Raw genomic sequence first — 23,485 nt, forward strand, 5'->3', positions numbered from 1 at the left:
TGTGTACAACAAAGATGATTGTGGTAAACTAAAAAGCAAAGACTCAAATCATACAAGACGCTCCAGGCAAAACACATATCATGTGGTAAATAAAAATATAGCTCCAAGTAAAGTTACCGATAGAAGTAGACGAAAGAGGGGATGCCTTCCGGGGCATCCCCAAGCTTTGGCTTTTAGGTGTCCTTAGATTATCTTGGGGGCGCCATGGGAATCCCCAAGCTTAGGCTCTTGCCACTCCTTGTTCCATAATCCATCAAATCTTTACCCAAAACTTGAAAACTTCACAACACAAAACTTAAAGTAGAAAATCTCATGAGCTCTGTTAGCGAAAGAAAACAAAACACCACTTCAAGGTACTGTAATGAACTCATTCTTTATTTATATTGGTGTTAAACCTACTGTATTCCAACTTCTCTATGGTTTATAAACTATTTCACTAGCCATATATTCATCAAAATAAGCAAACAACACACGAAAAACAGAATCTGTCAAAAACAGAAAAGTCTGTAGTAATCTGTAGCTAGTGCAAGATATGGAAACCCAAAAATTATAAAATAAATTTCTGGACGTGAGGAATTTATCTATTAATTATCTGCAAAAATAATTAACTAAATAGCACTTTCCAAATAAAAATGGCAGCAGTTATCGTGAACGCTAAAGTTTCTGTTTTTTACAGCAACATTAACAAGGCTTTCCCCAAGTCTTCCCAACGGTTCTACTTGACACAAACACTAACTAAAAACAAAAAACACAACCAAAACAGAGGCTATATAAATTATTTTTTACTAAACAGGAGCAAAAGGCAAGGACTAGAAATAAAATTGGGTTGCCTACCAACAAGCGCTATCGTTTAACGCCCCTACCTAGGCATAAAAGCAAGAATAGATCTAGGTATTGCCATCTTTGGTAGGCAATCCATAAGTGGCTCTCATGATAGATTCATAACGTAATTTAATTTTCTTTCTAGGGAAGTGTTCCCTGCCTTTCCTTAACGGAAACTGGAATCTAATATTCCCTTCCTTCATATCAATAATTGCACCAATCGTTCTAAGGAAAGGTCTACCAAGAATAATAGGACATGAAGGATTGCAATTGAGATCAAGAAAGATACACATAATTCCTATATGCAACAATAAGAACATCATTAATTCTTCCCATTGGTTTCTTAATAGTGGAATCCGCAAGGTGCAAGTTTAGATAGCAATCATCAAAATCATGGAAACCTAGCAAATCGCACAAAATTTTGGGAATAGTGGAAACACTAGCACCCAAATCACATAAAGCATAACATTCATGATCTTAAATTTCAATTTTAATAGTAGGTTCCCACTCATCATAAAGTTTTCTAGGGATAGAAACTTCCAACTCAAGTTTTTATTCATAAGATTGCATCAAAGCATCAACGATATGTTTGGTAAAAGCTTTATTTTGACTATAAGCATGAGGAGAATTTAGCACGGATTACAACAAGGAAATACAATCTATCAAAGAGAAATTATCATAATTAAATTCCTTGAAATCCAAAATAGTGGGTTCATTACTATTTAAAGTTTTGACTTCTTCAATCCCACTTTTAACAATTTTAGTATCAAGATCTAAAGACTTCGAATTTTTGGAACACCGTCTAGGTAAAGGTGGATCATATTAAGTCCCATCATTATCAAGATTCATATTGCAAAACAAATATTTAATAGGGGACACATCAATAACTTTTAGATCTTCATCTTTATTATCATGGAAACTAGAAGAACACGCTCTTATAAAGGAATCTTTCTTCGCACGCATCCTAGCGGTTCTTTCTTTGCACTCATCAATGGAAATTCTCATGGCTTTGAGAGACTCATTGATATCATGCTTAGGAGGAATATATCTAAGTTTTAAAAAATCAACATCAAGAGAAATTCTATCAACGTTCCTAGCCAAATCATCAACTTTAAGCAATTTCCATCCAAGCAAAGCATTGAAATTCTTTTGTGAATTTATAAATTCCTTAACACTAGTCTAAAATTTAGAGGGCATCTTATTAAAATTTCCATAAGAATTGTTGTAGGAATTACCATAATTATTAGAGGAATTACTAGGATAAGGCCTAGAATTGAAGTTTCCTCTATACGCGTTGTTACCAAAATTATTCCTACCAACAAAATTCACATCCATAGATTCATTATTATTTTCAATCAAACTAGACAAAGGCATATCATTAGGATCAGAAGAAACACTCTTAGTAGCAAATAATTTCATAAGTTCATCCAACTTTCCACTCAAAACATTAATTTCTTTATCGCATGAACTTTTTTATTAGTAGATCTTTCAGTGTGCCATTGAGAATAATTAACCATAATATTATTTAGGAGTTTAGTAGCTTCTCTTAAAGTGATTTCCATAAAAGTGCCTCCCGTGGTCGAATCTAAAAGATTTCTAGAAGAAAAATTCAATCCCGCATAAATTTTTTGTATAATCATCCACAAATTCAAACCATGTGTTGGGCAATTACGTATCATTAATTTCATCATCTCCCAAGCTTGTGCAACATGTTCATGATCAAGTTGCTTAAAATTCATAATATCATTTCTAAGAGAGATGATCTTAGTGGGAGGAAAATACTTAGAGATAAAAGCATCTTTGCACTTATTCCAAGAATCAATACTATTTTTAGGCAAAGACGAAAACCAAGCTTTAGCACGATCTCTAAGCGAAAAAGGAAATAGCTTCAATTTAACAATATCATTGTCCACACCTTTCTTCTTTTGCATATCACACAAATCAACGAAGCTATTTAGATGGGTAGCGGCATCTTCACTAGGAAGGCCGGAAAACGGATCTTTCATGACAAGATTCAGCAAGGCAGCATTAATTTCACAAGATTCAGCATCGGTAAGAGGAGCAATCGGAGTGCTAACAAAATCATTGTTGTTGGTATTGGCAAAGTCACACAATTTAGTGTCATCTTGAGCCATCGTGACAAGCAACCAATCCAACACACAAGCAAACGAGGAACGGGCAAAAAAAGAGGCAAATAGAGAAAGAGAGGGAGGATAGAGAGAGAGGGCGAATAAAACGGCAAGGGTGAAGTGGGGGAGAGGAAAGCGAAAGGCAAATGGCAAATAATGTAATGCGGGAGATAAGGGTTTGTGATGGGTACTTGGTATGTTGACTTTTGCGTAGACCTCCCCGGCAACGGCGCCAGAAATCCTTCTTGCTACCTCTTGAGCACTGCATTGGTTTTCCCTTGAAGAGGAAAGGGTGATGCAACAAAGTAGCATAAGTATTTCCCTCAGTTTTGAGAACGAAGTATCAATCCAGTAGGAGGCTACGTGCGAGTCCCTCGCACCTACACAAAACAAATAAATCCTCGCAACCAATGCGATAAGGGGTTGTCAATCCCTACATGGTCACTTACGAGAGTGAGATATGATAGATATGATAAGATAATATTCTTGGTATTTTTATGATAAAGATGCAAAGTAAAATAAAAGGCAATCAAAATAACTAAGTGTTGGAAGATTAATATGATGGAAGATAGATCCGCGGGCCATAGGTTTCACTAGTGACTTCTCTCAAGAGCATAAGTATTTTACGGTGGGTGAACAAATTACTGTTGAGCAATTGACAGAACTGAGCATAGTTATGAGAATATCTAGGTATGATTGTAACGCCCGGATAATTAGGCTACAGTAAAACTCTTTTAATTATGCCATGTCATCTTTGATTACTGTTGCTAAACTTTCGTTAGTTCAAACCAATTCAAAAATCAATTCAAACAAAAAATGGCAAACAACAAAAGTTTTCAAAAATTAAAACAAAAATGTTCGGGCGGTGCCATAAATCGTATATGTAATTATGGTGTAGAAGACACAATTTTCTAAAATACCTAAATACCCTAAAATGAAATAAAACAGAAGGAAAATAAATAAAATAAAAGAAAATACAAAAGAAAAAAACTAAACTAGAGAAAAGGCCCCTTGGCCAACTGGGCCAGAAGGCCCAGCTGGCTGACCCATCCAGCCCAACCGGCCAACCCACCCCCACTCCTTATCCATTCACCACAACCCCACCACTCCACCGACACTCACTCCCCTCCCACAAAAATATCCCCCCTCTCCCCCGACTGGATCGGGATCGAGGGAGGAGGCCCTCCTCGCCGCCGAATGCCGTCGCCAGCCGCCGTCAGGAGCACGCGCCGCCTCGCCAGACTCCCCCACCAGCCTGCCCCTCTCCATCGCATCGTCCCCGTCTAACCCCACGAGCCCCTCTGCCCCGTTACCCTGCGATCCCCCCGTGAGCTGCCCCCTCTTCCCTCTCCCCCGCATCGCAGTCCCGCGCCATGCGTAACACGCACACGCCGCCCGCGCACCGCGCCCACCTCCCGTGCTCGCTGCCCGTGACGTGCCGCTCGTGGCCTCGCCTCCGCCTACCGCCGCTCACCCCCTGCTGCAAGCCCCCTCCACCTCAGCGCGCGCTCACGTACTGCATGCATGACCCGTTGGCCACACTCCGTGCGCGCCCCGGCCGCGCCCTACCTCGCCCCACTCCGCCCCGCCGCCGCGCTCACCCGCGCCTGCTGCTGCCGCGGCTCAGCTCTGCCCCGCCAGCGCCGCCGATCGCCTGCGCTGCAGCCGGCCTATGCCCGGCCATCATCGCCTCCGCCCCGCGGCGCCTGGCTGTGCCCGCCAGGGCCGCCGTGGCTCTGGGGCCGCCCCCTGCTCGGCGCCGTCCTCGCCCGGCCGTGCCACCGTGCCCGCCCTGCAGCGCTGCTCGCCGCTCTGCGCTCCCCCGACTCCACTCGCGGCACACTAGCGCCCCGCCTCGCCGCGGCCACACGCACGCACGCGCCTGCCCCTGTGCTCACTACTCCCTCTGCTCCGCGCCGCGCCGTCACTCCCTGCCACGCATCGCGCTACTGCGCCGCGCTCGTCGCCGCCCATGCCTGGCGCCGCTCGGGCTCCCTCCGCCCACTGCCTCCGCCGCCTGCCGCACCGCCTCCCGCCTCGCTCGTGGCCGCCCTGACCTCACCCCTGTTGGCCACCGCCCCATCACCTCGCTACCCCGCTCCGGTCGGCTGCGGGGGTCCTGCCTGTGGCCGCCGGCCAGCCAACACGCGCCCGGGTCCGGCGACCCGGTGCCCACAGCCCCGCTCGGGCGTCCCCGCCGTTGCGCCCTGCGCCCGGTAACCCGGCGCCCACTAGCCCCCCTGGGGCCTATGACAGTGGGCCCCCATGCCCAGAACGTTTTTAAAAAGTTTTTTTTAAATAATAATTAATTAATTAATTAATCTTGATTAATTAAACTAAAACAACTAATTAATCATAATTAAGATTAACCAAATAACTAACTAAACTAAGTAAACTGTTAGAGTAGACTAAAACAGTCAATGACAGGGGGTCCCACCCCTGTTGACCAGTCAAATGTTGACTGGTCAACTGGGTCCCTCTAGCCCACTTGTCAGCCACTGGGTACACTTTTGTGTACACTGTGCTGGGTGCATCTAGCAATTTAGCATTTATTTTCGAATTAAAAATAATTTCAGAATAATATTATAACTTTGAAAAAACATAGAATATTAACCGTAGCTCGGATCGAAAATCTTTGTACATGAAAGTTGCTCAGAACGACGAGACGAACCCGGATACGCAGCCCGTTCGTCCACCACGCATCCCTAACCTATCGAACTCGCAACTTTCCCCCTCCGGCTCCTCTGCCCAAAAACGCGAAACACCGGGGATACTTTCCCGGATGTTTTCCCCCTTCGCCGGTATCACCTCATACCGCGTTAGGGCACCCCTAGCACCGATACTTGTCATGTCATGCATCGCTATGCATCTGTTTTCTTAAATATTTATTGTTTCTTCCCCCTCTTCTCTTGCTAGACACCGAGACCGACGCCACTGCTACCTAGTACGACTACGGAGTTGACGACCCCTCTCTCTTGCCAGAGCAACCAGGCAAGCCCCCCTTTGATCACCAGATATCGCCTATTCTTCTCTCTACTGCTTGCATTAGAGTAGTGTAGCATGTTACTGCTTTCCGTTAATCCTATTCTGATGCATAGCATGTCATTGTTGCTCCAGCTGATAATACCTTACCTGCAATCCTAATGCTTAGTATAGGATGCTAGTTTATCATAAGTGGCCCTACATTCTTGTCCGTCTTCCATACTATACTATCGGGCCGTGACACTCGAGAGGAGATCACGGGTATATACTATATACTTTCTACATGATACATGTGATGACTAAAGTCGGGTTGGCTCGAGGAGTACCCGTGGTTGATTCACGAATTGGGGGCTGGAAGGACATACTTTCCCGACAGCCCTCTGTGTGGATCTTTGTGGCGAAGCGATAGGGCAGGTTGAGACCACCTAGGAGAGAGGTGGGCCTGGCCCTGGTCGGCGTTCGCGGTTATTTCAAGATAACACGTTTAACGAGATCTTGGTATTTGATCTGAGTCTGGCCACTGGCCTATACGCACTAACCATCTACGCGGGGACAGTTATGGGCACTCGACGTCGTGGTATCAGCCAAAGCCTTCGTGACGTCAGCGACTGAGCGGTGCGCGCCGGATTGGACTGGAACGCCTTCTAGGCTAGGTCTGCTTCCGGCCGCCCTCGCGACATGCAGGTGTGCAATGGGCGATGGGCCCAGACCCCTGCGCCATAGGATTTAGACCAACGTGTTGACCTCTCTGTTGTGCCTAGGTAGGGCTGCGATGTGTTGATCTTCCGAGGTCGAGCATGACACAGAAAAGTATGTCCGGCCAAATGGGATCGAGCGTGTTGGGTTTTGTGGTGCACCCCTGCAGGGAAGTTAATCTATTCGAGTAGCCGTGATCTTTGGTAACAGGACGACTTGGAGTTGTACCTTGACCTTATGACAACTAGAACCGGATACTTAATAAAACACACGCTTCCAAGTGCCAGATACAACCGGTGATCGCTCTCTCACAGGGCGACGAGGGGAGGATCATCGGTTAGGATTATGCTACACGATGCTACTTGGTGAACTTACCATCTACTCTCTTCTCCTGCTGCAAGATGGAGGTTACCAGAAGCGTAGTCTTCGACAGGACTAGTTATCCCCCTCTTATTCTGGCTTTCTGCAGTTCAGTCCACATATGATACCCTTATTCCATTTGATACCAATGCATACATATGTAGTGTAGCTCCTTGCTTGCGAGTACTTTGGATGAGTACTCATGGTTGCTTTGCTCCCTCTTTTCCCCCTTTCTATACTCGATTACTATGACCAGACGTTGGAGCCCAGGAGCCAGACGCCACCGTTGACGACGACTACTACTACTACTCGGGAGGTGCCTACTACTACGTGCAGCCCGTTGACGACGACCAGGAGTAGTTTAGGAGGATCCCAGGCAGGAGGCCTGCGCCTCTTTCAGTATGTATCCCAGTTTGTGCTAGCCTTCTTAAGGCAAACTTGTTTAACATATGTATGCACTCAGATATTGTTGCTTTCGCTGACTTGTCTATGATCGAGCTCTTGTATTCGAGCCCTCGAGGCCCTTGGCTTGTAATATGATGCTTGTATGACTTATTTTATTTGTAGAGTTGTGTTGTGATATCTTCCCGTGAGTCCCTAATCTTGATCGTACACGTTTGCGTGTAGGATTAGAGTACGGTCAAATCGGGGGCATCACAAGTTGGTATCAGAGTCGACTGCCTGTAGGAATCCCCCTTCCACACTCCTTGGCCAAAGTTGAGTCTAGACATTACAAAAACTTTTACTAACATGGTTGTGTGCCTTATGGGCCCACGTCGCCATCTGGGTGGTATTAGTATCTTTTACTCCTCGATCCTTACTCTGGGGCTCTGAACTCTCTTCTACTTGGGTTAAATGATTTTACTAACTTTAACATTAGGATCCCGTGACCACGTTCACCCCAAAATTGGATAAGCCCTAGTTATTCTTTAGAGTAGTATTTGAACATTATCCACATTGTCATTTGACTCCTGTGAAAACATCTTTGTTTTCAGATGGAACCCACGAGACAGGTCGTGCGCCACACGACGGCCATTGGCGCCTCAGGATCACCCGCTGTGTTGGTTGAGATGATGACCTATCTGGGTTATCGATGGCACCCTGAGTACACCGTCTATGAGGAGTATCAGGACTTCAACCAGGAGCAGTACCGTGCCATTGTCCACCTCTACTCTCAGGAGTATGACTCCACTACCGTGCTGCACACTGCTCATGGTGTTGGAGTGACTATCGATATGGCGGTCCACGATGCTGCTTATGCTGCTCTGACACGTCTTCATGGAGAGTATCAGGAGTTGGACACCTCCCCCTTCAGGCACATTGCTATTGCATCCGATGTTGGTGCGGAGGGATACTACACTGCTGCCTACTCCACTGTCAACCGAGAGCCCTTCTACCATCAGAACCTGGTTCTGCATGCTGATGGGCTAGATAGAGCTAACCAAGCTCTTCGCCACGAGTTGTACACCACCCGTCAGCACCTATATCGTGCTCTGACGCTGTTGCACCCCTTTGTCCGATCTGGTGATCTATCACTTTCTGCGATCTACCCTGCCAGGACCGTGATCCCCAGGGCGTCGGTTGGCCAGATGTGGGAGGCTACTCTCCCGCACTTGGTCCTCTCCTGCCACCTGCGCATTGGGTTCCGCACCAGAGTATCCGTGGACCCCAGGCTACTCGCGTGGAGGTCTTCCCTTCGCGTCACTACCAGCTGTCAGGCTACACCTACCTCCACAGTTCCTCCTGGGACTGATGTAGGCTTTCTTGTTAGTGTTAGATGCCTTCGCCGCGAGCCTGCGTGCCGCCTATGATGTTCTTAGTTTGTGTACCGAACTCTATGCATGATCACTTTTGTAAGATGTGCCAACTACTATGTAGTATCTATCGTGTTCCATTCATTATGCATGTTTCATCATGAATGATTCTTGTCCTCGCAATTTCTCAATGCTGAACTACTCCTGTTATATATTAGCAGGATGGTTAGAACAGGTGGTCGTGGTCGTGGTCGCAACACCCCACCACCGCCTGAGTACATGACTGGTATGATCCAATAGCTTGAGATGAATCGCCAGTTCATGGAGAATATGATGGCTCAGTTTCCTCGCCCCAATATGAACCAGCAGCCAACCCCAGTAACTCTGCAGGATTTCATGTGCCTGAACCCAACTGTGTACCGCAGCTCAACTCAGCCTCTGGATGCTGATGAATGGCTCCGTGACATCACCTATGAGATGGAGTCTACTAATGTAGCCCCTGCCAGCTATGTCACCTTTGCTTCCTTCTTCCTGAAGGGACCCGCAGCTCAATGGTGGGATAGCCACAGGCGTACTTTGCCAGTTGGAACAATCATCACCTGGCCAGACTTCCAAGCTGCCTTACATGCTCGCTTCATTCCTCAGGGAGTCATGGACCGGAAGAAGCGCAAGTTTAGCAACCTCACTCAGGGCAACAAAATTGTGGAAGGTTATCAGCGGGAGTTTCTGGATCTGTCCCGCTATGCTGAAGAAGACATTGCAACTGATGCACGCAGACAGGAGAAGTTCCGTGATGGCCTTCAAGCTGACATCAAGCTCGCACTTCTAGTGCATGACTTTGCTGATTTCGCCACCCTGGTGAACAAGGCCATCAATGTCGAAACTGGTCTACAGGAATACCAGAGCTCTCACAGGCGCAACTGTGACACGGGCTCATCTTCGGGCCCGCCCTCGCAGAAGCGTAAGATATGGATTCCCAACAGCATGTACCAGCCAACTGCACCTGCCCCAAGGCAGTCCTATGCTGCACCTCGTCTGCCTACTCCTCCAACTAGGCAGCTAAGGCTTCCAGCTCCACCACCCCAAGCTCTTGTTCCCACTCCCAATAATGGTGTGTGCTTCAGGTGTGGTCAACCAGGGCACCGTGCTAGGGAATGCAACCAGAACCAGAATCAAATGGCCCTCCCAACAACTGGCCGTGGAAGCAACCAGCCCCGCAAAACAATGCCAAGTCTTATGGTCGTGTTCATGCCAACCACGTTGATCTCAATGAAGTTCTAGACCAGCCTGCTACCGTGATGGGTACACTCCTCGTAAATTCGGCACCAGCATCTGTTTTCTTTGATACAGGTGCATCACATTCATTCATGTCATAGGATTTTGCATTCATGCATGGAATTAAAAGCGAGGACATGAACACTTCGCTATTAGTACACACTCCCGCGGGCCAATGTCGGACCTCCATGATTTGCAACGACGTCCCCGTTGACATCGAAGGACTGGAATTCTTTGCCTCTCCCATCGTACTGAAGTCCTGTAGCATCGACCTCATTCTGGGAATGGATTGGTTGAAAGCGCATACTGCTTCTATAGTTTGCGCCACTAAGGTCGTCCATCTGCTACACCCTTCTAATGAAATAATTGCTTACCAAGCTCATCTAGTTCAGAACGCCGAGGCATGGCTTTATGCCTTGAATGCATTGAACGCTGCACCACTCGAGGGCATTGAAAACATTCCCGTCGTTCGTGAATTCCAAGACGTCTTCCCAGAAGAACTTCCAGGGATTCCCCCTACTAGAGCTGTCGAATTCATCATCGACTTGAAACCCGGCACCGCCCCTATAGCTAAACGACCCTACAAGATGCTGCCACATGAACTCATTGAGCTTAAGGAGGAAATCGACAAATCTCTTGTCAAAGGTTTCATTCGCCCTAGTTGCTCTCCTTGGGGATCACCTTCTCTCTTTGTTAAGAAGAAGGATGGGACAAACCGATTAGTCCAAGACTACCGTCCTATAAACCAAGCTACCATTCAGAATAAATATCCTCTTCCTCGGATCAATGATCTTTATGATCAACTGGCTGGCTCATCAGTGTTCTCCAAACTCGACTTGAGGTTGGGTTACCATCAGATCCGTGTTCGTGAAGAGGATATCCCAAAGACCGCCTTCGTGACTCGGTATGGATCATACGAGTACACCATCATGTCATTCGGCTTAACGAATGCTCCAACCACCTTCTCTCGTCTGATGAACTATATATTCATGGATTACCTCGACAAGTCCGTCATGGTTTATTTGGACGATATCCTTGTATTTTCCAAGAACAAGGAAGAACATGCTGAACATCTTCGTCTTGTGCTGGAAAAGCTTCGAGAGCATCAACTGTATGCTAAGTATTCCAAGTGTGAATTCTGGCTCCCCGAAGTAACCTATCTTGGGCATGTCATCTCCAAGGATGGTACTGCCGTCAACCCTGAACGAGTTCAGGCTATTCTCGATTGGACTCCTCCGAAGAATGTCAAGCGAATCCGAAGTTTTCTCGGTCTCGCCAGCTATTGCCGTCGATTCGTCAAGAACTTCTCCAAGATTGCCAGGCCTCTGACTAATCTGTTGCATAAGGGTGTCAAGTTCAAATGGACAGACAAGTGCCAGGAAAGTTTCCAGGCGCTCAAAGACAAGTTGACTTCTTCCCCAGTGCTTGCTCCACCTGATACTAAGAAGGACTTCTTCATTTACTGCGACGCTTCCCGTCAAGGATTAGGCTGTGTCCTAATGCAAGAGCGCAGAGTGATTGCTTATGCCTCTCGTCAACTGCGCCCTCACGAAGAAAACTACCCAGTTCACGACCTTGAGCTTGCTGCTGTCACTCATGCACTGAAGCAGTGGCGATATTACCTTCTCGGTAATCGTTGCGAGATCTTCACCGACCACCAAAGTTTGAAGTATCTGTTTACTCAGCCAGATCTGAACCTCCGTCAGCAGAGATGGATGGAGACTGTTGCAGACTTTGACGTGGGTATATCCTATACCCCTGGTAAGGCTAATGTAATGGCTGATGCCTTGAGCCGCAAGTCTTACTGCAACCACCTCCAGGTTCACAAAGTTCAGCCCTCGCTTGTCGAAGAATTTAGAAAGCCGAACCTTCATATAGTTCCTCCTGGAGCACTCGCTCCCCCTACCCCAGAGTTCTGAAAGATGAATCTTCTTGTTGTTACTAAGGGTTCTCTAAATACCCTAGTTGTCGTACCAGATCTCGTAGCTGGTATAAAGACTATTCAAGGTTATGACTCTGAAGTCCATAAGATTAAACGCCATCTAGCAGAAGGAAAGCCCTCATTCTTCACTATCGCCGATGATGGCGCCTTGTACTTCAAAGGCGGCCTAGTGGTACCATGTTCGAAGAAAAATCTGGATAAGACTAAAAGGGTTATGAAAGAAGCTCATGATACGCTCTGTCCATCCATCCTGGTAGTACAAAGATGTACCAGGATATTCGTCAAAGATTCTAGTGGTCTAATATGAAGCAGGACATTGCTTGTTATGTTGCTGAGTGTGACGTTTGCCGCCGTATCAAAGCAGAGCATCAAAGGCCTACTGGAACTCTGCAACATATCTCTATTCCTGAATGGAAATGGGACCATGTTGAAATGGACTTCGTCACTGGATTTCCCAAATCACAGAAAGGTAATGATGCTATTCTTGTCGTCATGGACCGGCTTTCTAAAGTTGCACATTTTCTGGGGGTCAAAGAGACAATCACTGCTAGTCAGCTTGCTACTCTCTACATGTCCAGAATTGTTTCACTTCACGGTATTCCACTGGATATCAGTTCAGACCGTGGCAGCTTATTCACTTCAAGATTTTGGGCAAGTTTCCAAGAAGCTATGGGAACTCATCTGTCGTTTAGTACGGCGTTTCATCCTCAGTCGCAAGGATAGGTTGAACGTGTCAACCAAGTTCTCGAAGACATGCTTCGAGCTTGTGTAATTTCCTTCGGCAAGAAATGGGAGGAATCTCTTCCATATGCCGAGTTCTCTTATAATAATAGCTATCAAGCTAGTCTGAAGATGTCCCCCTTCGAAGTGTTATATGGACGAAAGTGTTGGACCCCTCTGAACTGGTCAGAAACTGGGGAACGTCCACTCTTCGGTCCGGATATTATCCAACAGGCCGAAGAACAAGTTCGCATTATTCGCGAGAATCTCAAGACTGCTTAGTCACGTCAGAAGAGTCAGTATGACCGTCATCACAAAGACATGGTCTATCAACCTGGCGAAAAGGATTATCTTCGAGTTACACCAATGAAGGGTGCTCACTGCTTCGGGATCAAGGGCAAGCTAGCACCTCGCTATATTGGTCCCTTCACTATTCTCGAAAGGCGTGGAAAAGTGGCATATCAACTGGAGTTTCCGCCGAACCTTTCTCAGGTTCATGATGTGTTCCACGTGTCACAACTCCGCCGTTGCTTCAAGGATCCGATCCGAGCAGTGGATCATGAAGTGCTCGAATTGCAACAGGACCTCTCCTATAAAGAGCATCCGGTCCGCATTCTCGACCAAGATGAATGTCGCACACGTCAGAAGGCGATCAAGTTCCTCAAAGTCCAGTGGTCGAATCACTCTAAAGACAAAGCCACTTGGGAACGCGAGGACCGCATGCGTGATGAATACTCCGCACTGTTTCCTTCTACCTCCTAAATCTCGGGACGAGATTTCTTATAGTGGAGGAGATTTGTAACGCCCGGATAATTAGGCTACAGTAAAACTCTCTTAATGATGCCATGTCATCTTTGATTACTGTTGCTAAACTTTCGTTAGTTCAAACCGATTCAAAAATCAATTCAAACAAAAAATGGCAAACAACAAAAGTTTTCAAAAATTAAAACAGAAATGTTCGGGCAGTGCCATAAATGGTATATGTAATTATGGTGTAGAAGACACAATTTTATAAAGTACCTAAATACCCTAAAATGAAATAAAACAGAAGGAAAATAAATAAAAGAAAAGAAAATACAAAAGAAAAAACTAAACTAAAGAAAAGGCCCCCTGGCCAACTGGGCCAGAAGGCCTAGCTGGCTGACCCATCCGGCCCAACCGGCCAACCCACCCCCACTCCTTATCCATTCACCACCACCCCACCACTCCACCGACACTCTCACTCCCGCCCCACGAAAATATCCCCCCTCTCCCCCGACTGGATCGGGATCGAGGGAGGAGGCCCTCGTTGCCGCCGAACGCCGTCGCCCGCCTCGCCGGACTCCCCCATCGGCCTGCCCCTCTCCGCTGCATCGTCCCCGTCAACCCCCCACGAGCCCCTCTGCCCCGTTCCCTGCGACCCCCCCGTCAGCTGCCCCCTCTTCCCCTCTCCGCCCCGCATCGCTCCCGCGCCATCGCGCACGCACACGCCGCCCACGCACCGCGCCCACCCCGTGCTCGCTCGCGACCCACCGCGTCCGCGACGCACGCTCGTGGCCTCGCCTCCGCCTACCACCGCTCACCCCCTGCTGCAAGCCCCCCTCCACCTCACGCGCGCTCGCGTCCTGCATGCGTGACCGCGCCTGGCCACACCCCACGCGCGCCCCGGCCTCGCCCTACCTCGCCCCACTCCGCCCCGCCGCCGCGCTCCACCCGCGCCTGCTGCTGCCGCGGCTCTGCTCTGCCCAGCCAGCGCCGCCGACCGCCTGCGCTGCAGCCACCTACGCCCGGCCACCATCGCCTCCGCCCCGCGGTGCCTGGCCATGCCCGCCAAGGCCGCCGTGGTCTGGGGCCGCCCCCTGCTCCGGCGCCGTCCTCGCCCGACCATGCCACCGCGCCCGCCCTGCACCGCGGCTCGCCGCTCACGCTCCCCCGACTCCACTCGCGGCACACCAGCGCCTCGCCTCGCCACGGCCACACGCACGCACGCGCCTGCCCCTGTGCTCACTCGCTCCTCTACTCCGCGCCGCGCCGTCCACTCACTGCCCCGCATCGCGCGCTACTGCGCCGCGCTCGTCGCGGCCCCATGCCTGGCGCACGCTCGGGCTCCCTCGCCCACTGCCTTCGCCGCCTGACCGCACCGCTCCCGCCTCGCTCGTGGCCGCCCTGACCTCACCCCTGTTGGCCACCGCCCCATCACCTCGCTACCCCGCTCCGGTCGGCTGCGGGGGTCCTGCTGTGGCCGCCGGCCAGCCAACACGCGCCCGGGTCCGGCGACCCGGTGCCCACAGCCCCGCTCGGGCGTCCCCGCCGTTGCGCCCTGCGCCCGGTAACGCAGCGCCCGCTAGCCCCCCTGGGGCCTATGATAGTGGGCCCCCATGCCCAGAACGTATTAAAAAAGGTTTTTTTTTAAAGACTAATAAATTAAATTAATTAATTAATTAATCTTGATTAATTAAACTAAAACAACTAATTAATCATAATTAAGATTAACCAAATAACTAACTAAACTAACTAAACTGTTAGAGTAGACTAAAACAGTCAATGACAGGGGGATCCCACCCCTGTTAACTAGTCAAACGTTGACTGGTCAACTGGGTCCCTCTGGCCCACCTATCAGCCATTGGGTACACTTTTGTTTACACTGTGCTGGGTGCGTCTAGCAATTTAGCATTTATTTTCGAATTAAAAATAATTTCAGAATAATATTAAAACTTTGAAAAATCATAGAATATTAACTGTAGCTCGGATCGAAAAACTTTGTACATCAAAGTTGCTCAGAACGACGAGACGAACCCGGATACGCAGCCCGTTCGTCCGCCACGCATCCCTAACCTATCGAACTCGCAACTTTCCTCCTCCGGCTCCTCTGCCCAAAAACGCGAAACACCGGGGATACTTTCCCGGATGTTTCCCCCTTCGCCGGTATCACCTCATACCGCGTTAGGGTACCCCTAGCAGCGATACTTGTCATGTCATGCATCGCTATGCATCTGTTTGCTTAAATATTTATTGTTTCTTCCCCCTCTTCTCTCGCTAGACACCGAGACCGACGCCGCTGCTACCCAGTACGACTACGGAGTTGACGACCCCTCTCTCTTGCCAGAGCAACCAGGCAAGACCCCCCTTTGATCACCAGATATCGCCTATTCTTCTCTCTACTGCTTGCATTAGAGTACTGTAGCATGTTACTGCTTTCCGTTATTCCTATTCTGATGCATAGCCTGTCATTGTTGCTCCAACTGATGATACCTTACCTGCAATCCTAATGCTTAGTATAGGATGCTAGTTTATCATCAGTGGCCCTACATTCTTGTCCGTCTTCCATACTATACTATCGGGCCATGATCACTCGGGAGGTGATCACGGGTATATACTATATACTCTATACATGATACATGTGATGACTAAAGTCGGGTTGGCTCGAGGAGTACCCGCGGTTGATTCACGAATTGGGGGCTGGAAGGACATACTTTCCCGACAGCCCTTTGTGTGGATCTTTGTGGCGAAGCGACAGGGCAGGTTGAGACCACCTAGGAGAGAGGTGGGCCTGGCCCTGGTCGGCGTTTGTGGTTATTTCAAGATAACACGTTTAACGAGATCTTGGTATTTGATCTGAGTCTGGCCACTAGCCTATACGCACTAACCATCTACGCGGGGATAGTTATGGGCACTCGACGTCGTGGTATCGGCCGAAGCCTTCGTGACGTCAGCGACTGAGCGGCGCGCGCCAGATTGGACTGGAACGCTTGCTAGGCTAGGTCTGCTTTCGCCCGCCCTCGCAACGTGCAGGTGTGCAATGGGCGATGGGCCCAGACCCCTGCGCCATAGGATTTAGACCGGCGCGCTGACCTCTCTGTTGTGCCTAGGTTGGGCTGCGACGTGTTGATCTTCCGAGGCCGGGCATGACCCAGAAAAGTGTGTCCGGCCAAATGGGATCGAGCGTGTTGGGTTCCAGGATCACGAGATCCCATCTAAGGGCCTTTCTGGCACCCTGTCAAAGGGGGATTCGATCATGGAGCGGGCTCTTCATCATCCTTGCTGCCCTCCATTGATGCATGAGTAGTTTAACACAGACCTATGGGTTCATAGTAAGTAGCTAGATGGCCTCTTCTCTCTTTTTGATCTTCAATACAATGTTCTCCTCGGTGTTCTTGGAGATCTATTTGATGTAATCACTTTTTGCGGTGTGTTTGTTAGGATCTGATGAATTGTGAGTTTATGATCAGATCTATCCATGAATATTATTTGAGTTTTCTCTAAACTCTTTTATGCATGATTGTTATAGCCTCATATTTCTTCTCTGATTTATTGGTTTGGTTTGGCCAATTAGATTGATTTATCTTGCCATGGGAAGAGGTGCTTTGTGATGGGTTCGATCTTGCGGTGCTCAATCCCAGTGACAAAAAGGGACATGACACACATGCACCATTGCTATTAAGGGTAACAAGATGGGATTTATTTCATACATGACTTTATCTTGTCTACATCATGTCATCATGCTTAAGGCGTTACTCCATTCTTCCATGAACTTAATACACTAGATGCATGCTGGATAGAGGTCGATGTGTGGAGTAATAGTAGTAGATGCAAAAAAAATCGTTCTACTTGTCTTGGATGTGATGCCTATATACATGACCATTGCCTTGGATATCATCATAATTATTTGCTTTTTTGTCAATTGCCCAACAATAATTTGTCTACCCACTGTATGTTATTTTTATGAGAGAAGCCTCTAATGAAAACTATGGCCCCGGGGTCTATTTTATATCATATATTAAAGAGACAAAATATCTTGCTGCAATTTTCTTTTATTTATTTTATTTTGTATTTTTATTTGATCTATCTATCAAGAACTATGTCGTTTAATCTTGCGCGTAACCGTTGAGGGATTGATAACTACTCTACGCGTTGGGTTGCAAGTATTTGTTGTTTGTGTGCAGGTATTGTTTACATAGTGTTGTGGTTCTCCTACTGGATTGATAACCTTGGTTTCATAACTGAGTGAAATACGTATCTCTATTGTACTGCATCATCCTCTCCTCTTTGAGGAAATCCCAGCGCGGCTCACAAGTAGCAACACTCATCGTGAGAATAACCCACCTAACATGGAAGATATTGGCCACTCCCTGCTGCATCATGAGTGGTACGGGCACACAAAATGGAAAATTATTTTGAATGATTAGAGTTGGCACATGAAAATTTACTTGTAACGGCATGTATATACCACTTATAGGTAGAAATGGTGGACTCATTTGGCACAACTTTGGGTTTAGGGAGTTGGATGCACAAGCAGTATTTACGCTTAGTACAAGTGGAGGCTTGCAAATAGATTGGGAAGCAACCAACTGAAAAATAAAAACGGTCATAAACATGCATTAAGAATAACTAACACTGAATAACGCACCATAAGTAGGATGTAACTTCATTGCATAACTATTGAATTTATGTGCATGCATAGGTGATCACAAACCTTGACACCAATATTCTTACTAAACCACAATTACTCACTAGCGTGACCCACATATTATCATCTCCATATCGCAAAACTATTGCAAGGAATTAATCTTATCATATCCAATGATCTATATGAAAGTTTTTATTATATCCCTCTTGGATATTCATCATATTGGGACCAAATTCATATCTTGTGTGAATTACCATCACTATTATCAACTCTCAAAAAGATATAAGTGAAGCATGAGAGTTCATCTATTTATTTAAAATATGATCACCGTCGTGCTAAAAAAGATATAAGTGAAGCACTAAAGTAACTGCCTAGTCCAAAAGATATAAGTGAAGCACATATAGTATTCTAACTAATCACGAATAATGTGTGTGAAAGTGCGTTATATCAACTAGAGGGGGGCTGAATAGGCGATTTTTGCAAATTCATCACTAAGGAATTTCTAATTGAGGTATTTTCTAAGTGAAGAAATACAAGCGGCGGAATAAGTACTCAGGAGCATGCATAATAAGATAGTAGCATAGTCATCATGATGAAATGAAACATACACAAAGCACTGGTAGCGTGTAAACAAGATAAGCAGGTAGAAGACAAGATGACTGAAGAAATAGGATTGAGGAAATTGAGAAAGTCTTCAGTGAAAGTCTTCAAACAGTAACGATCAATTTCATCAACACATGAGCGAGGAAATGAAAGGGTTGAGGAAAAAGAACCAGTAGCTCAGTGAAGACAGTGATTTGGTAGACCAGTTCCAACTGTTGTGACTGGTGTATGTCTAGTTGGAGCGGCTTGGTATTTAAACCAAAGGACACACAGTCCTTACTGTATATATTATCATTGAGCTAAGGTCACACAGACCTCGCCCAATCACTCGTGGTAAGTCTTCAAGGTGACTTCCAAACCTTCATAGACTTGGTCACTCGGCGATCCACAATTCCTCTTGGATGCTTTAGACCATGATGCCTAACCGTCTGGAAGATGCAGAGTCTTCAAAGGTAAAAAGTGTCAGTTCCACACAGGAACAATCTCTTTAGTGATGCTCAATCACTTTGGGTATTAGGTGTTGGGTTTTTGGGTTTTTCCTCATGGATGATTTTATCTCAAAATTGCCGGAGGATGGGATGCTCTAAATGACAGGCGTCAGTTTCTCTCGAAGTAGCCACCTAGCTAGTGGTTGAGGGGCGGCTATTTATAGCCAGGGAGCAGCCCGACATGATAAGACATAAATTCCCCCAATGATATGACTGTTAGGTGGATAAGATATTTGGGACAACCGGTGCGTATCACAACAATGGTCGGAAATTGGAGCTCTCAAATTCCTCAAGGCTATCATGTTCCTCACTTGTAGGCAATCCGCACTAGCGAATTCCTAACTCCTTAGTCAGAACAAATTCCTCAGAGACCAGAAGATCATCGTCTCTGTCATTGAAGAAATTGACTGAACTGTTATGAGATTTCCAAAGGCTTCACTCGAAGGATTGGGTAGGTGTAGGTTTTGAGAAGAGCATCACTTGGAAATTTTTCCATATTATTACCTCGAACCCCTTTAATAGTATGGTGCTTCCTATGACTGAAGAAAGGAAAATGAAACTATGAAAACAAAAGTCTTCATGCTTCATAATCCTCACATCAATGTCAATATCTTCAAGGTCACATCAATTTCCTCATTTTCAAAGTCTTCAAGAAAACCAAAGTCTTCAACTGAAGACATTCATTTTTAGGTGTCAGTTATCTTCGGAAATATCAAACTCCTCATAGACTTATTAGACTTGTGTACACTCACAAACACATTAGTCCCTTAACCTATAAGTCTTCAATACACCAAAATCACTAAGGGGCACTAGATGCACTTATCGTGTGTCTCTCTCAAAAAGGTGTGTGCAGTAGAGATGATTGTGACAAACTAAAAAGAAAACAAAGCAAAGACTCATATAATACATGACGCTCCAAGCAGAACTCATATCATGTGATGAATAATATAGCTCCAAGTAATATTACCGATGGTCGGTAGAAGAAAGAGGGATGCCTTCCGGGGAATCCCCAAGCATAGCTGCTTGGGAGTCCTTGAATATTACCTTGGGATGCCTTGAGAATCGCCAATCTTAGGCTCTTGCCACTCCTTATTCCTTCATCCATCATGATCTCACCCAATAGTTGAAAACTTCAATCACACAAAACTTAAGAAAACCTCCGTGAGATTCGTTAGTATAATAAAGCAAATCACTAATTTAAGTATTGTAGCAAATACATTCGTATTTTATTTTTGTATTATACCTACTGTATTCTAACTTCTTCATGGCTTATACCCCCCAATACAATACATAGTTTCATCAAAACAAGCAAAACAATGCATCAAAAACAGAATCTGTAAAAAGAAGAACAATCTGTAGCAATTCGAACAATTACCATGCTTTTGTAACTCCAAAAATTCTGAAAAATTAGGACAATGTGGGAAATTTATATATCAATCATGTGTAAAGAAAATCAGAATTTTATCACACCAAAAAATATCGATAATTCTGCTACTGGACGCAAAAGTTTCCGTTTTTGCACAAAATCAAAGCAAATATCATCCAAATCATCCCAAAGAATTTACTTGGCACAAACACTAATTTAAACTCAAAAACACAACCATAAAAGTAGCATAATTGTGTGCACACCATAAAACAGAAAATTAAACAAGAAAATTAAGATAACTATTGGGTTGCGTCCCAATTAGCGCTATTGTTTTATGCCTCTAACTAGGCATAACACATAGTTTCAAGTGTTGTCATCTTTGAAATTAACTCCATAGGTTGCCCTCATAATAGATTCATATGGTTTCTTAATTCCTTTTCCGGGGAAGTGTTCTATACCCTTTTTTGATGGAAACTGAAATTTTATATTCCCTTCTTTCAGATCAGTATTGGCACCTATGGTTTGTAAGAACGGTCTACCAAGTATTATGGGACAATACTCATTGCATTCAATATCAAGAACAATGAATTAAATGGGTACATAATTCCTATTTGCAAGAATAAGGACATCATTTATTCTACCCAAAGGTTTCTTGATAGTAGAATCCGCTAAGTGCAAATTAAGAGAACATTCATCGATATTGGTAAAACCTAGCACATCACATAGTGATTTTGGTATTGTGGAAATGCTATACCCAAATCACATAAAACATTGCACTCATAATTTTTAACTTTGACTTTAATAGTGGACTCCCATTCATCATATAATTTCCTAGGAATTGAAATCTCTAATTCTAGCTTTTCCTCTAGCACTTTCATCATCGCTTCTATAATATGTTTAGTAAAAGCCTTATTTTGTCCATAAGCATTCGGTTAATTTAGCATAATTAAAATCTTTGTAATCCAAAAGAGTGGGCACATCACTATTTAAAGTTTTTACCTCTCCAAACCCACTTTTATCAATTTTTTCATTAAGATCTTCAACCTCCGAACTATGGAGATGCCTTTCTAGCTAAAGTTGTCTCTTCTTAAGTCCCCTTTTCATCAAGTTTAAAATTTTAATGTCCTCATCATTACTACGATAAAAACCGGGCGGAATCGCTTTTTCTAAGAATTCTCACTTAGCCCTCAATCTAGCGGTTCTGTCTTTACTTTCATCCATGGAGACATAAAGAGATTTAATTGATTCACCAATATCAATATTGGGTGGCAAAATTTTGTACTTAAGATTTTCCACATCATGAACAATTCTATCAATACTCCTAGACATATCATCAATTTTACTCAATTTTTCTTCTATCATAGTGTTGAAAACTTTTTGAGCATTAATAGATTATTTAATATTAATTTCAAGATCAGAGGGAATATTATTATTATCATAAGAGTTACCATAGGAATTTCCATAATTATTAGAGGAATTTCCAGGGAACGGCCTAACATTAAAATTACCTCTATAAGCGTTAGTATAAAAATTGTTTCTTGAGACAAAATTCACATCTACTATTTTTCTCGATCAAAGTGGACAATGGCACATTACTAGGATCAATAAGATCATTTTTACTAGCAACCAGTTTCATAAGAGCATCAAATTTATCACTCAAAGCACTAATTTCTTCACCCGAATTCAGTTTTTTTACCACTGAGAGTTCTTTCGGTATGCCATTCTGAATAATTTGCCATAATATTATCAAGCAATTTAGTAGCCTCTCCTAGCGTAATTTCCATAGAAGTACCACCCGCGTCGGTGTCTAAAAGATTTCTAGAAACAAAGTTCAATCCCGCATAATTTTTTTGTATGATCATCCATAAATTTAAATCATAAGTATGGCAATTTCTTACCATTAATTTCATCCTTTCCAAAGATTGGTCAACATGTTCATGCTCAAGTTTCTTGAAATTCATAATTTGATTTCTAAGAGAAATAATTTTCAGAGGAGGAAAATACTTGGTAAAAAAGCATCTTTACACTCATCCCAAGAATCAATACTATTTCATGGCAAAGATGAAAACCGAATTTTAGCGCGATCTCGCAACGAGAATGAAAATAATTTTAATTTCACAATATCATCATCCACATATTTTTTCTTTTGCATGTCACACAATTCTACGAAAGTCATAAGATGGGATGCAGCATCTTCATTAGGGCTACCAGAAAATATTCTTTCATAACAAGATTTAACAAAGCTACATTAATATCACAAGTCTCCACACTACTGGCCCGAGGGGCAATCGGAGTACTAATAAAATCATTATTATTAGTATTGTAAAAATCACACAATTTTGTATTTTCTTGAGATATCGTAACTAGGAAAACAAGATAGCAAGCAAATAAAAAGGCAAATGCGAAAAAGGGAAATGGATTTTTTTGTATTTTTGTAACAAAAAACATAGAAGTGAGGGAGATGAAAACGAGAGGCAAATAGCAAATAATGTAAATGCAAGGAGATGAAAGTTTATGCGTAGGTACTTAATAGATGTTGATGATGTCTCCCCGGCAACGGCACGAGAAATTCTTCCTACTACTTGTGAACTAAGTCGGGATTTCCCCGAAGAGGATAGGATGATGCAGTATAGTAGAGATACATGTTTCCCTCAGTTAAGAACCAAGGTTATAAATCCAAGAGGAGAACCATGCAACACCTCATTAGCAGCACCTGCACACAAACAACAAATCCTTGCAACCCAACGTGAAAAAGGGTTGTCAATCCCTCGACGGTTACGTGCAAGATTAAATTGTGTAGTAATTGATAGATAGATTGAACAAAAATACAAAATAAAATAAGTATGATAAAAGTGCAGCAAAGTATATTTAGGATTTTTAATATATGATAGAAGTAGACCCGGGGCCATAGTTTTCACTAGAGGCTTCTCTCTTGAAAATAGCATACAGTGGGTAAACAAAT

This window comes from Triticum urartu, chromosome 4 (genome assembly GCF_003073215.2).
Source record: "Triticum urartu cultivar G1812 chromosome 4, Tu2.1, whole genome shotgun sequence".
In the NCBI taxonomy this organism is placed as follows: domain Eukaryota; kingdom Viridiplantae; phylum Streptophyta; class Magnoliopsida; order Poales; family Poaceae; genus Triticum; species Triticum urartu.